Source organism: Cupressus sempervirens, chromosome 10 (genome assembly GCF_028749045.1).
Source record: "Cupressus sempervirens isolate cs-2001-9-10 chromosome 10, ASM2874904v1, whole genome shotgun sequence".
NCBI lineage: Eukaryota > Viridiplantae > Streptophyta > Pinopsida > Cupressales > Cupressaceae > Cupressus > Cupressus sempervirens.
Window position 1 is genome coordinate 598,164,714 of NC_143127.1, and position 14,909 is coordinate 598,179,622.

A 14,909-nucleotide genomic window follows, 5' to 3' on the forward strand; every position below is an offset into this window, starting at 1 on the left:
TTAGCTATCTAGGTAAGTGAACCAAGATGGTGTAAAAAAAGGGGGGTATAAGTGGCCACCTTTTATTTGAAATCAAGTAAACCTGAACTTGGACAAGATGTTTGAGGGTCATCCGCTCAAAATGACAAGATGTGTAAAAAATATAAATTGTAGTACTCTGAATCTACTTTCTAAACTACTAGAGTTTTTACAAAATAGATAAGATTAGGTGGGTCAAACCCTATGCACACGAAAAATAGTTCCTGAATTTTTTAGAAAACATAACATATATATTTTCGTGTGCAATACAAAAGACCTAGTTATATTTAGTATTTTACAAATCACTTTGGTAGAACAATAGGTAAGAGTTATATCTAGAACTTGTGTATTTTTGTGTAAATTTTTTATGAGTATTTTCATTATGAGTTTTTGAAGTCACTGCATACAAAAGCAAATTGGTACATGTTTGTGTGCAAGGCATAACTTGCATCAAAATTATCAAAAATGATTTTTTTTAAAGTATATAGAATGAAGTGTAGAACAATAATATTTAATTTATTTTGTATATGGTTAATTATATTAAAAGTTATTAAAAAAATGTTAGACATATGTTTGTGAGGACTGTGAAGACAGTGGTAAAACTAATTAACATTTACAATATTAATGTTGTCAAAAAAAAAAAAAAAAAATCTGAAAGGTAAGAAGATGTGTCAAATTATGGTGGTGATTATAGATATACCCACTTTATCGTTGGAAACATGATAAAGGCAAAGACGAGAATTCATTTTAGAAGATGAAAAAATGTCTAAATAATTGAAACTGAGGGAAAATGAGTTCCCAAGCCTTTGGGTCAACTCCCAAGGCTAATTCCCATAATCCAATCAGGTTATTAGAGCCAAAAATGTGTTGCATTGGATAAAAACCCAATTGGGTTTTTATGAGAAAGAACTTGGTTGGGTTTTAATGAGAGAAAACTCAGTCGAGTTTTTAATGATCGAATGCAAAATTGCATTTACATAACCTTCTCGGGTTACTATGATAGCAATAACCCAATTGGGTTATGTCTATCATAAATAAGAAAAATATTTATAATTCAATATTTATAAATATATAAACAAATTCAAATATAATTAAATATTATAATTGGGTTATGTCTATCATAAATAAGAAAAATATTTATAATTCAATATTTGTAAATAAATAAACAAATTTAAATATAATTAAACATTATATATATACAATTAAATCTATATATAATTAAATATTTTTATTCTATTTTTTATATACAGTCACATATATTGATAACCTCGCTCGCTCAATAACGCCTAATACCCACTCCCTCAAACCCATAACCCTTCTCTGTCTAGGATAACAACGAAGCCTCTCTCTCCTCAAACCCCTAACCTACCTCTCTCCCTCCCTCTCAAACCCCTAACTTACATCTCTTTCCATTTAACTTCTAACCCCACATCTCTAACCCTAAACTTCCTTCTCTCACTAACCCCTAACCACTCTCTTCCCCTCTCAAACCCTTAATCCACCTCTCTCCCCCTCCCTCTCAAATCCCTAACCTCTCTCTCTCTCTCTCTCTCTCTCTCTCTCTCTCTCTCTCTCTCTCTCTCTCTCTCTCTCTCTATTTCTCTTCTCATCCCACCCTCGCTCCCCTAACCCCTAACTCATATCCATATCTCCCTAACCTCTTTCTATCTCTCTTAATCCCCTCACTCTCTCTACCTTCCACTAACACCCCATCTCTCTTTATAAAATAGTCTACATAACCTGATTGGGTTTTCTAAATCCCAATTAGATTATGAGATCCTATGGATGTTGAGGTCAAGAATTAATAACCCAATTGGGTTACTAAAAATTATAAATATAAAAAACATGTTAACAGTTATTATATTATATCATTGTGGCCCACGAGATGCAACTATTGTTTCACATGTCTTTCTACACTAGGTATGCAAATATTTACTCTTTTTTGCTTGAAAATGAGAAATTTGATCTATTTTCTTATGTCCACTTGTTATTTTATGTTTGTATCTTGTAATTCAATATCAAATAATGATGCAATTTTTTTAATATTTTGTATTTGATTGTGTATTTTGTTCATGTTATTATTTGTACGGAAATTTGACTCTAGAATCATGGGAAAGAACAAGAGAGGAACAATTGAAAAATGAGAGGCAAAAAAGGCACAAACAAGGGATCATATGAGGCGATTGCATGAAGGTACATCACCAAATGCCTCTAATGTAAGTGATGAAAATATACAAATTCAAACTGACATGATCAATGCACCTAATGTTGCAAATGAAAATCATGAGCATGCACCTATTGATATTGATATCACAAATGCACCTAATTTGACAAATGAAAATGTTCAACATACCCCAATTGAAATGATTATGAAAAATACACCTACATCACATAATGCACATAATATGACATCTCAAGTTAACATGATGAATGCAAGTAATGAAAATATAAACCATGCACCTACATCAACATCTCCTAGAATAATTTGTAGAATGCAAAATTGCATTCACATAACCCTCTCAGGTTACTATGATAGCAATAACCAATCGGGTTATGTTTATCATAAATAAGAAAAATATTTATAATTCAATATTTATAAATATATAAACAAATTCAAATATAATTAAACATTATATATATATATATATATATATATATATATATATTTTTTTTTTTTTGTTTCTTAGTTATGATAGACATAACCCGATTGGAGTGGGTTATGTCTATCATAAATAAGAAAAATATTTATAAATATATAAACAAATTCAAATATAATTAAACATTATCTATATGTATATATGGCTAAATCCGTATATAATTAAATATTTGTATTCTATTTTTTATATACAATCACATATATTAATAACCTTGCTCTCTCTCGCTCTCTCAATAACACCTAATACCCAATCCCTCAAACCCATAATCCTTCTTTGTCTAGGATAACACTGAACCCTCTCTCTCCTCAAACCCCTTACCTACCTCTCTCCCTCCCTCTCAAATGCCTAACTTAAATCTCTTTCTATCTAACTTCTAACCCCACATCTCTAACCCTAAACTTCCTTCTCTCACCAAACCCTAACCACTCTCTCTCCCCCTCTCAAATCCTTAATCTACTTCTCTCCCTCTCTCCCCCTCGCTCTCAAATCCCTAATCTACATCTCTATCTCTCTATATAACTCTAAACCATCTCTCTCTCTCTCTCTCTCTCTCTCTCTCTCTCTCTCTCTCTCTCTCTCTCTCTCTCTCTCTCTCTCTATATATATATATATATATATATATATATATATATATATATATATATATATATATATATATATATATATATATATATATATATATATATATATCTTCTCATCCCACCCTCCCTCCCCTAACCCATATCCCTCTCTCCCTAACCTCTCTCAATCCCCTCACTTTCTCTACCTTCTACTAACCCCCCATCTATCTTTGTAAAATAGTTTACATAACCCGATTGGGTTTTTTAAAACTAGATTAGGTTATGAGATCTTATGGACGTTGAGGTTAAGACTTAATAACCCGATCAGGTTACTAAAAATTATAAATATAAAAAACATGTTAACAGTTATTATAATATATCATTGTGGCCCACGAGATGCAACTATTGTTTCACATGTCTTTCTATACTAGGTATGCAAATATTTACTCTTTTTTGCTTGGAAATGAGGAATTTGATCTATTTTCTTATGTCCACTTGTTATTTTATGTTTGTATCTTGTAATTCAACATAAAATAATGATGTAATTTTAAAATTTTGTATTTGATTGTGTATTTTGTTCATGTTATTATTTGTAGGGAAATTTGACTCTAGAATCATGGGAAGGAACAATTGAAAAATGAGAGGCAACAAACATACAAATAAAGGATCATATGAGGCAATTGCATGAAGGTACATCACCAAATGCCTCTAATGTAAGTGATGAAAATATACAAATTCAAATTGACATGATCAATGCACCTAATGTTGCAAATAAAAATCATAAGCATGCACCTATTGATATTGATGTCACAAATGCACCTACTTCGACGAATGAAAATGTTCAACATACCCCAATTGAAATAATTATGACAAATACACCTACGTCACATAATGCACATAATATGATGTCTCAAGTTGATATGATGAATGCAAGTAATGAAAATATAGACCATGCACCTACATCAACATCTCCTAGAATAATTTGAGGATGCAAAATTGCATTCACATAACCCTCTCAGGTTACTATGATAGCAATAACCCAATCGGATTATGTCTATCATAAATAAGAAAAATATTTATAATTCAATATTTATAAATATATAAAAAAATTCAAATATAACTAAACACAAACACACACACACACACACACACACACACACACACACACACACACACATAATGCTTAATTATATTTGAATTTGTTTATATATTTATAAATATTGAATTATAAATATCTTTCTTATTTATGATAGACATAACCCAATTGGATTGGGTTATGTCTATCATAAATTAGAAAGATATTTATAATTCAATATTTATAAATATATAAACAAATTCAAACACACACACACACACACACACACACACACACACACACACACACACACACACACACACACACACATATTTGTATTCTATTTTTTATATACAATCACATATATTGATAACCTCGCTCTCTCAATAACACCTGATACCCACTCCCTCAAACCCATAACCCTTCTCTATCTAGGATAACACTGAACCCTCTCTCTCCTCAAACCCCTAACCTACCTCTCTCCCTCCCTCTCAAACCCCTAACTTACATCTATTTCTATCTAACTTCTAACCCCACATCTCTAATCCTAAACTTCCTTCTCTCACCAACCCCTAACCACTCTCTCCCCCTCTCAAACCCTTAACTTACCTCTCTCCCTCTCTCCCCCTCCCTCTCGAATCCCTAACCTCTCTCTCTCTCTCTCTCTCTCTCTCTCTCTCTCTCTCTCTCTCTCTCTCTCTCTCTCTCTCTCTCTCTCTCCCCCCTCATCCCACCTTCCCTCCCCCAACCCCTAACTCCTAACCCATATCCCTCTTTCCCTAACCTCTCTTTCTATCTCTCTCAATCCCCTCACTCTCTTTACCTTCCACTAACCCCCATCTCTCTTTGTAAAATAGTCTACTTAACCTGATTGGGTTTTTTAAAACTCGATTAGGTTATGAGATCCTATGGACGTTGAGGTCAACACTTAATAACTTGATCGGGTTATTGAAATTATAAATATTAAAAACATGCTAACATTTATTATACTATATCATTGTGGCCCACGAGATGCAACTATTGTTTCACATGTATTTCTACACTAGGTATGCAAATATTTACTCTTTTTTGCTTGTAAATAAGGAATTTGATCTATTTTCTTATGTTCACTTGTTATTTTATGTTTGTATCTTTTAATTCAACATAAAATAATGATGTAATTTTTTAAAAAAATTGTATTTGATTGTGTATTTTGTTCATGTTATTGTTTGTAGGGAAAATTGACTCTAGAATCATGGGAAAGAAAAAGAGAGGAACAATTGAAAAATGAGAGGTGACAAAGGCACAAACAAGGGATCATATGAGGCAATTGCATGAAGGTACATCACCAAATGCCTCTAATGCAAGTGATGAAAGTATACAAATTCAAATTGACATGATCAATGCACCTAATGTTGCAAATGAAAATAATGAGCATGCACCTATTGACATTGATGTCACAAATGCATCTAATTCAACAAATGAAAATGTTCAACATACCCCAATTGAAGTGATTATGAAAAATACACCTACGTCACATAATGCACATAATACAACATCTCAAGCTGGCATGATGAATGCAAGTAATGAAAATATAGATCATGGACCTACATCAACATCTAGAATAATTTGTAGAAAGCAAAAGTTTCTAATTGACATCAATAAAAATATTTTGAAGCCAATGCATGATAAATGTTAGAAAGAAATTGTAGATGAACTATTAAAAATATTTGGAATAACTATTTTGAAAAGGTAAATCAAAGTGGAAGATGCCAACTTCTTGTTGAAATGCTTAAAGTTTTGAAATTTAGAGAGAGAATGAGAATTTTGGGGTTAAGAACATTTGAAAATACTAGTGAAAGAAGCATTTTTATAATTCTCTTTGATGTATACCAATCAACATGTCCTTACATCAACCATAATGGGAAAGGAAATGAAAAAATCTCATATAATAAGAAAAACAAGTCAATCATTAAGTATGAGTAAAACAACATTTGTCAAAGGCAAAGCTAGTCAAGAGAAAATTGAGGATTCTAACAATTCTCCTTTTTGGTCATTCCAAGGTAGACTCCCACATAAGGATAAAGTTATTGTTGATGCACTAAGAATAGTAATTGAAAACTTTTGGCATGACAACACAAGGGCATTGCCAAACAAAAAAAGATGTTGTCAAAAGATGAATTGGAAAAAAAAAAATGAGCCACATGCAAAACAATATTTAGATATTACTCAAATACAAATTTATGAAATGTTTCTTCAAAGATTTCCTCAAATTAAAATAAGCCAAATATTTTTTGAGATGACTAAGCTAATCTATGTTAAGATAAATCATATGTGCACTACATGTTGTTTTAGGATTCATGTTGAGTTTTCTATACATTATGATGTTTGTTGTTATATATGTTGTAATTTGCATACTAATGATATATTTTATAAATGTGGTCTACAAGTACCTCCTAAGTCACCAAGAGAAATTATTGCAAATGTACTATGTGAACGAGATGATGGGTGCATTTATTATTAAATTGATTAACCACTAGGAAGTGATCAATGCACAAATGGATCAAGCAATGAAGAACAGGGAGAAAGGAGATCCTATAATATTTGTTATGAAAAAGTAAGTACTTGAAATCTGAAATGAATAGAAGGAAAATATTAACCTCAAAGTAAGGTAAATTTGGAAAATGTTGATTTCAAATGTCTTTGTATAGTTTCAGAGAATTTTGCAACCTATTCTAGACAGGAAATGTCGAGATGGAGAAAACCCCAAAAAAAATTGTCCTTTTGAATACAGGTGGACCTTGACCCAGATAGAGGAGCACAATCTTACCCCGGTGCATAATTGTACCCCAAAAAGTCAACCTTGACCTGCACTTCTTCGACGAAGTCTTTGTTCGCGGACCTTGCAAGTTCGATGAAAAGGGTTTCCAAATTTGCACTTTAATTCGTTGTTCCACACTTGTATCTACAAGAAAAATGTTTTTTTGTTTGGATGGTGGGGGTTTACGTTGGTCAAACCTCAATTTGGAATCAACCTTGAAATATAATTGACATTGCAATATAAATAAACAAAGTAAATGAAACAATTCACCTTGCTTATATTGAAATCCTTGTGGAGGATTTGAATCCTTGAATCCACAAGTATGGATGCTCCAAATGAATGTAGGAATGTATGTAAGATGTCTCAAATCAACGACACTAGATCTTCAACACCAATCTTGAATGGATCTTTGCATAGGAAGAGGCTTGGAAGAATGCAGATGGAGAAATCTTCAACAAGAGCGCTCCATAGAGATTTGAATCCTTAATAGCTAACAATGAACCTCCTTGATGTATTGGATGCATGAACACTTAAATGCTTGAATGCTTGATAGATAGTAGATTTTCACTTCATAGTAGGTGAATAAATCATAGATAATAACATTTCTCATATATAGTGTATGCGCTCATGAATAATGGATGGATGTAGATGTCAAAATGTGGGAAGAAGGCTTCCTTATATAGAGATCTAGGGCACAAACTTCTAAAGAAGGCCAACATGGGAGCATTAAATCCTAATTAATTGTAACCCCTAGAAGTGGACTTCAATTAAATGTGATTTAAGAGTGTACCATTCTAAAACCTGAAACAGCCAACCCAAAAGTGAAAAAATGAAACTTTTCGAAGCCCAATATCCCAAAACTTGTAGAAATTGAAAAATAGACCTGGAGTCAGGGATGAGGTTGATCTTGCCATAGGTTAGGGTCAAGGTCATCCTTGACCTAGGTCACAATCAAGGTCAACCTTGACCTATAAGGTTGTCCTTGACCCAAAAAGTCAAAATCCTTAGTTTCACAAAGAAAGTTGTCGAAAATAGGCTGGAAATAAAGAGAGAGAAGTTGGATAGGGGAAAAAAGCCAGATCCATGCAAATACATATTCAAGTCACTTAACATCACCCGAGACCACTTACTGGCAGGGCTAAACCAGTCATAAATGGAAGTGCTTCCATTTTTTGACAATACATTTAGCCCCCACTTTAGCAAGAGGATGGACTCAATGCAAACTACTAGTAAAGTAGATTGTAATGAAAAGATAATCTTATTAGAATCAAAGGGACAAAGACATCCTCAAGCCCCTAGAGACTCAAGTCTTTGTCAACTCCAAGATCATAATAAGAGAGACATCTCTAGAAAAAAGAGAAAAGAAAAGAGTGTGATTATCTTGCTCAATGAGGACTTATGTCTCATTGTGAACCACACAAGAAAACTGTGCAAATGGAAAGACAAAATTAAACCGCCTAGTGAATGTGGCTACTCACTAGTCAACCCATCAAGGATTTACTCTTAAGAATATTCTATTCTATAAGAATAAAACCAAAAAGAAAAAGAGATCCAATCTTAAGGACAACTTCAACCTTAAGGGATCAAACATTTTTGAAACCGGAGGGATCAAGAGATCCTAAAATATAAATTCATGCTTTAAGGATTAGTCACTAATCCAAGAAGGGAGAAAAGGTATCTTGAAAAATAATATATATGTATTGAGAAGTATGTGTGTGCAATAGGTGAGCAGAGCATATGTCCCCATGTTAAAGTCATTGCTAACACTTTAATGGGAGCAATGGCATTGACATAAGTATAAACAACTATATTGATTACGTTTCCACTACGAGATGCCCCTAGATGAAGAAAAATCAAGGGAAATACCACATAAATGTTGGAATATTCAAATGTGGAAAGAATACTGATGAGAGGGGGGGGGGTGAATCAGAAGTATTACACTTTATCCAATAAAACTTTTATCTAAAAGTAAGTTGCATGCATGTAAATACATCATGAAAATATGAAACTAATACATACATCAACAACACATAACACTAAAATTTGGTAACCCAAAAACCCTCCAGAAATAAGAAGGTAAAACTGGGGTGGGGATGATACCCACAAAAATTCACTGCAGTAATATTGTTCAACCACTTCTGATGGTCTGCCCTGTTAAAGGCTTTACATTGTGTCAATAGTGACCTGGTTAGAGGATTTACAAACACTTAACATGAAGTGTCACCCTGTTAAAGGATTTAATCACCTTTTGATAAGGATCTACAAATAGCTGTTAAGCCAACCTATCCACATAGGATTTCCTTTCTAAGACAATGGCAAGAGAGTATTAGGTATTATAAACTTGATAGTTTGCAATCCTTGATTGCTGAATACAGGCACTTGTTTTGGCTCTCTCTCTAATTTCGATCCTCTAAGATCTGATTTTTGATCGTCTCCTTTGCTTTGTTTTGATCAACTGAATATTGAATTGCTGCTCTTACTCTCTATGTCTTCTTTCACTAAATTCTATTATGTTTTTCCCTTAACACTATTCTCCTTCTCTCATCATCATTACAGTGAATCTTTTTGTCTTCCTTAAAAAGACTTTGAAGACTTAGGGTTAGATATGGATCTACGATCCACATTGAATCTCAATTTCCCACTCAATACTTCCCTTTTTGCTGATTGGTTGCATGCCTTTCCAATTTTCTAATTGGTTGCATGCAGATTGCATAGAAAATGTAAAAGATTCGTTCTTATCTCTAGATCTTTTGAGATTTACCTTATGTTGGCTACAAAAATGGTTTACATCATAGTTTGTGCAATTACAAACTCTTATGCTGATATCTTGAGTTACTCGGCTCCTGAAGCATTACTGATGCTCGACACATGTTGTTTCCTGGATAGCTCGGCACCTAAACAAAACTATATCACTCGGCACCTTATGTTACTCGGCACTTGATATTACTCGGAACTTGAATAAATCAGCACTTGATATCACTCGGCATGTATAGTGAAAAATGGTTAAGTGTATTGACACTCAGCTGTCAAAATTATTCTTTAAACCAAAAATCTCCCCCTTTGACATGAGTGACAAAAACACTTAACTAAGATCCTATGATCTTGACATTATTTCATGCATCCTCTTATTTGCTTCAAAAATTTTAGAAACAAATAACAATATATCTTATGACTCCCTGTGAGTTGATTATGCCTTGTACACTCTGTGACTTCTATCCTGTTTCTACATTCTGACTAATATGTTATACAAGATTTGTCAAAAATTCTCTATCTCCCCCTTTCATCATACTTACCATTTCATTCTGTACTTAACTCCCCCATACTTAATCTCTACTTAACACTTACTCCATACTTATTCTCCCCCTTTTTGACACTTATGTCAAAGGTCTTATAAGGAAATGCCATACTTGGCCAAAAATGTACTATTTACTTCAAGGAGTACCTTCAAAGTTGCATCCCAATTTTCTAGTGCAACATCCAATGACTTATGCTGGATGGCAATCTCTACTGCTAGGTGTACAAGTCCATCAGTAGTAGAAAGATTGGGGTCTTTCTTGAGGACTGTCTCTGCATTCATCTGCTCCTTGTGAAGTATTTCCAAATGAGGAGTGATAGAGGATTGAATTTGCATCAATTTAGCTTTTGTGGTTGCCTCCTCTGCTGCTAAGACAGCTAACTCTCTTTGTGTGTGAAGCGATTGGGCAAAATGCTTCTCACTCTGAGCTAGATTTGTAGGGAGTTGCATGCTAGAAATCTTCAATTTTTTCTCCAAGCTCAGTATCTTCTGGCTAGTGCCCTGTGTGAATTTGGAAAAGTCACACAACTTGTTGTACAGGGAAAATATGTTTCCAAGTACAGTTTTGACTGTTTCAATTTTCTTAGCCAGCTCTACTTGTGATAGTGCTATATCACCAGATATTTTCTTGTTTACCTAGCCTTGGAATTTTCTTTCTGACCATTCTAGTAGTTTGGCATTTGTTTCCTAGTCTTCACTAGTCACCTGGTCAACTATATCAGATAGTTGCTCTACAATTGGCCTTGACTCATCTAGAGACTGTAAGCAAAAAGCTTCTGTGAATATGTCTTTGATCTCATTCAAGGTAAGCTTGTGCTTGTGTTCTCTTCTAAGTGCTTCTTGTCTCCTTCTTCTGTCCAATGCACTCTAAATTTCATTGATCTTCTCTTCGGTGAGAGTGTTGGATTCATAATATGGAATCTTTATTTCTTCATCAAGCTCAGGAATTTCATAGTGGAGTTTTCTTACTACCTTTGATGAGCTCGAGCCTGGTGTCCTAATTTGCAATTGTAACCTATCGGTGCTTGGCTGCTAGAGAGTCTGTGTTGGAGTACCAAATTTGGGTAATGCAACCAATGTTTGTATTACAGATTCCTCCTTCTTGCTTGTCTCGTCTCTTTCTTCAGCTTGTATATCCTTTTGATGATCATTAGGTGGGGTTGAACTTCCTGGTTGTTCAGATGTTTCTTTAATTTCCCCTGTTGCTGTACTCAGCATTTGAAGTGTGTCAGTGACTACACTTGGTGGAGGTGGTGGAGGAAGGAATAGAATACCAGTAGGTTATATGATCGAAGGTGGTTCTTGTGTTTTCACCTTGACTGCCTTTGTTTTGACTACTGGATTCTACAATTCATCAACACTGACCAATACAGGATTTAAACATAATTTTGCTACTAGTGTTGATTGGTCAAGGATTTCTACATCCTCTGCAGTTAATGGATTGATGTTTGGACTTGAAGTGTCTGTAACATCCTTGATTTTGATAATCTCTGCAGGTGTGATGGTGGCATGAGGAGGACTAGGAGGGTATACCTGTGTGTCTTGCACACTTTGATCTTGTTGCACAACTATATCTTTCTCTTCCTCTTTCTCCTTTGTATGTGCCTTTTCATCTTCCTTTTCTTCTTCAACCTTCTTCTCCACTTGTTCCTTTTCTTTTTCTTTGATTCCTGATGCCTTCTTCTCCTTTATCTTGACACTTGCCTCTGCCTTATATTCTTCATTATACACATCTTCTATTTTCTTGTAAACTATCTTCCACAATCTTGTGGATTTTGTAACTACCTCCTCAATTTTGTTCTATAAAATGTTGAAAGCTCTATGTTTGGGAGTGAATCTATTGTTATGCCTTTTGACTACATTTGTTACTTGATCCTTAGTCAAATCAGGCAACAATTTAGCTAATGTTGATTCCCTTATCTCCCTTTCCATTTGTAAACAAAAATGCCATTTATCCTCTACAATTTTGTACACATCTTTAGGCATTGATTCATCTAATTCTAGAGGTGTGTGCTTATACTCAGCCATCATAGCATACATTGATTCCTCTAATTTATTTTGTTCTTCTTTGGTGATCTTAGAAAAATTTAGGTTCTTTAAACCTTTCAAATCATCATTCTTGATCTTTGAACATAATTTATCAATAGTAGTCTGAGGTTTGTGCCTTACCACTTGAAATTGGTTGTTGTCCTTTGACTCAGTCTTCTCCTCATCTATTTCAGGCTGGGCAACAAATTTTCTTTTCTTCTTTGGCTTGGTAGTAGTCTTCTTTGAAGTTTTCTTCTTCTCTCTTGCCTCCTCTTGGGCTTTTTGTGATACAACCCTTGTAGTAGGTCTCTTTGGTGCTGGAGCAGCTACTTTCTTTCCCTTGGGTTGAGGAGCAGGATGAGTTGTGGCCTTTCTTTTTGTGACCTTGATTTCAACTTATGCTTCCTCGGCTTCTTCTTCCTTAGCACTTTCCTCTTTATCTTCTCCTAACCCTTGAGTTAGGCCTTGTGGTTCATCTACCTCATCCTCAATGTCTTCTTCTTTCTCTTCTGTTGTTCCTTCTTCTCCAACACCAAATTTTCGTTTGATTTTCCTTACCAATTTTTCTTTCTTCTTTACTGCTGAGGCAATTTTCAAATCTATTATCACCCTTGATTTTACAATATCAACTTCTTTTGCAAGGAGGGTTATTATTGCTGTAGAGGCTTGATCAATGTCGAGTTCATAACCTAGTGGCCTAAGCCATCTTACTCTAGGTATGACTGCTTGTATATAGGTATAATAAATATCTACAAGAAAACAAATGTCTTTTTCATATTTGTTAGTCAATGAGACTAGAATCCTCATTCTTTGTTTCATGGACTGTTTGAAGTCCTCAAAGTAACTAGTCATTTGGGATCAAAATTATCACCCATCTGTTCAATATATCCATTGATTTGTTCAACAATTGTTTTGTCTGGACTCCATCTCACCTTACCCACAGAAGGGAATTCTTTCATCAAATAGAAAAACATGCACACCAAAACTGATCCAAATTTGCACTGAGCTCCCTTGCTCTTCCTTATAGCTCCCAGATTCTCATTAATCTGTTGAAACATGAGCTTTGCTAGATCATAGGTATGATCCTTTTTAATCAATTTGTATGCAACATCAACTGCTATACAAGGCACACTGTTTAACCTGCTTGACTAATAGAATTTGTGTGAGATGATTCTCACAGCAAAATCCAGTAGGGGTTCTTTGATTGTATCAATAGTCATTCCCCTATTATTCCATTTAGCACCCGTGTTTCTCTCTATTACTTCCCTTTTGTCACTACGCAGGGTCTTTGGCCGATCTAGGGTTGGAATACTAGTAACCCTATGAACAGTTCTCTTTTTGAATTTCATTGGCCCTATTTCTAACCAAAAGGCTCCATCATGTATTCTGCTCAAAACTATGCATACCCATTCAACTTTGAAAACAATCAAAAATTCTAGGGTTTTGGTCAATCCTTTTCTCTCGACTATTGAGAACTCATCTTTCAATATGTTGTTCTCACATAGCTTGTCATATGCATTGTGAATTTCTAAATCTCCTATTGCTCCAATTTTGTAGTTATAGCATCTACGAACATCTTGGATCATAACAACTTTATCAGGAATAAATGATAATGCACCTGTGGGATCATTCTTATATGCAACTTATGGAATGGGCTTGAATTCTAGTTGCTTAACTTCATTACTAACCAACTGTATCTCATGACTCTCTTTGCTCTTAGTGGTTCCAAACCTAGATGCCATTGTTTTCCAAACTAGGGTTTACAGTTTAAACAAGTTTATAAACACTACGTAGCTCGACACTTAAGTAAAATACCTCAAATCGATGAGACTCGTGTTGAATCGCTGTGGAAATCTTCACAAATGGCTTCTATTCTGGCCTTGATCTTTTGCGCTCTTCTCGTCTTTGCTTCGTGTTTGAATCGTAAGAAATGATCAAAAATCAAACTATGTACTCTTCAAAATAGAGTAATTAATGCTTAGTGCGTTGACAACTGTCGACTCGGCACCTGAAGGATTTTGACATGACTCGGCACTCATTGTGTTTTGCTTCGCTTGACTCTCATTGATATTTCACAGCTTGGCATCATCTATCAACTCAATCACTATTAGCAAATCGGCACCTGAAGACAATTTTGGCAAATTTTGCAAGACTCTTAATTTTGACTTAGCATCTTTGCTTATGCTGATTTCTTCTTTGCAGTTCTTCTATGTTTTGGGACTAATGTATGATGTAACTTAGTTTATCAATCCCACACACTCATTCTTGCTTAATTTGATGAAGTGTGATCACTTAACCTATTAGGTGAAGTGATCTCTGCACTTGATGTGCTACACTCATCTTTCTTCTTCCATGTCTTATTCATCTCACTTTTGATGTGTTCAACATCTATCTTTGCCTTTCCATTGTTGAACTTAGAACTTGGTGCCTTTGACCTTGTTGGGCAATTCCTGCTGATATGACCAGTTTTTAAGCA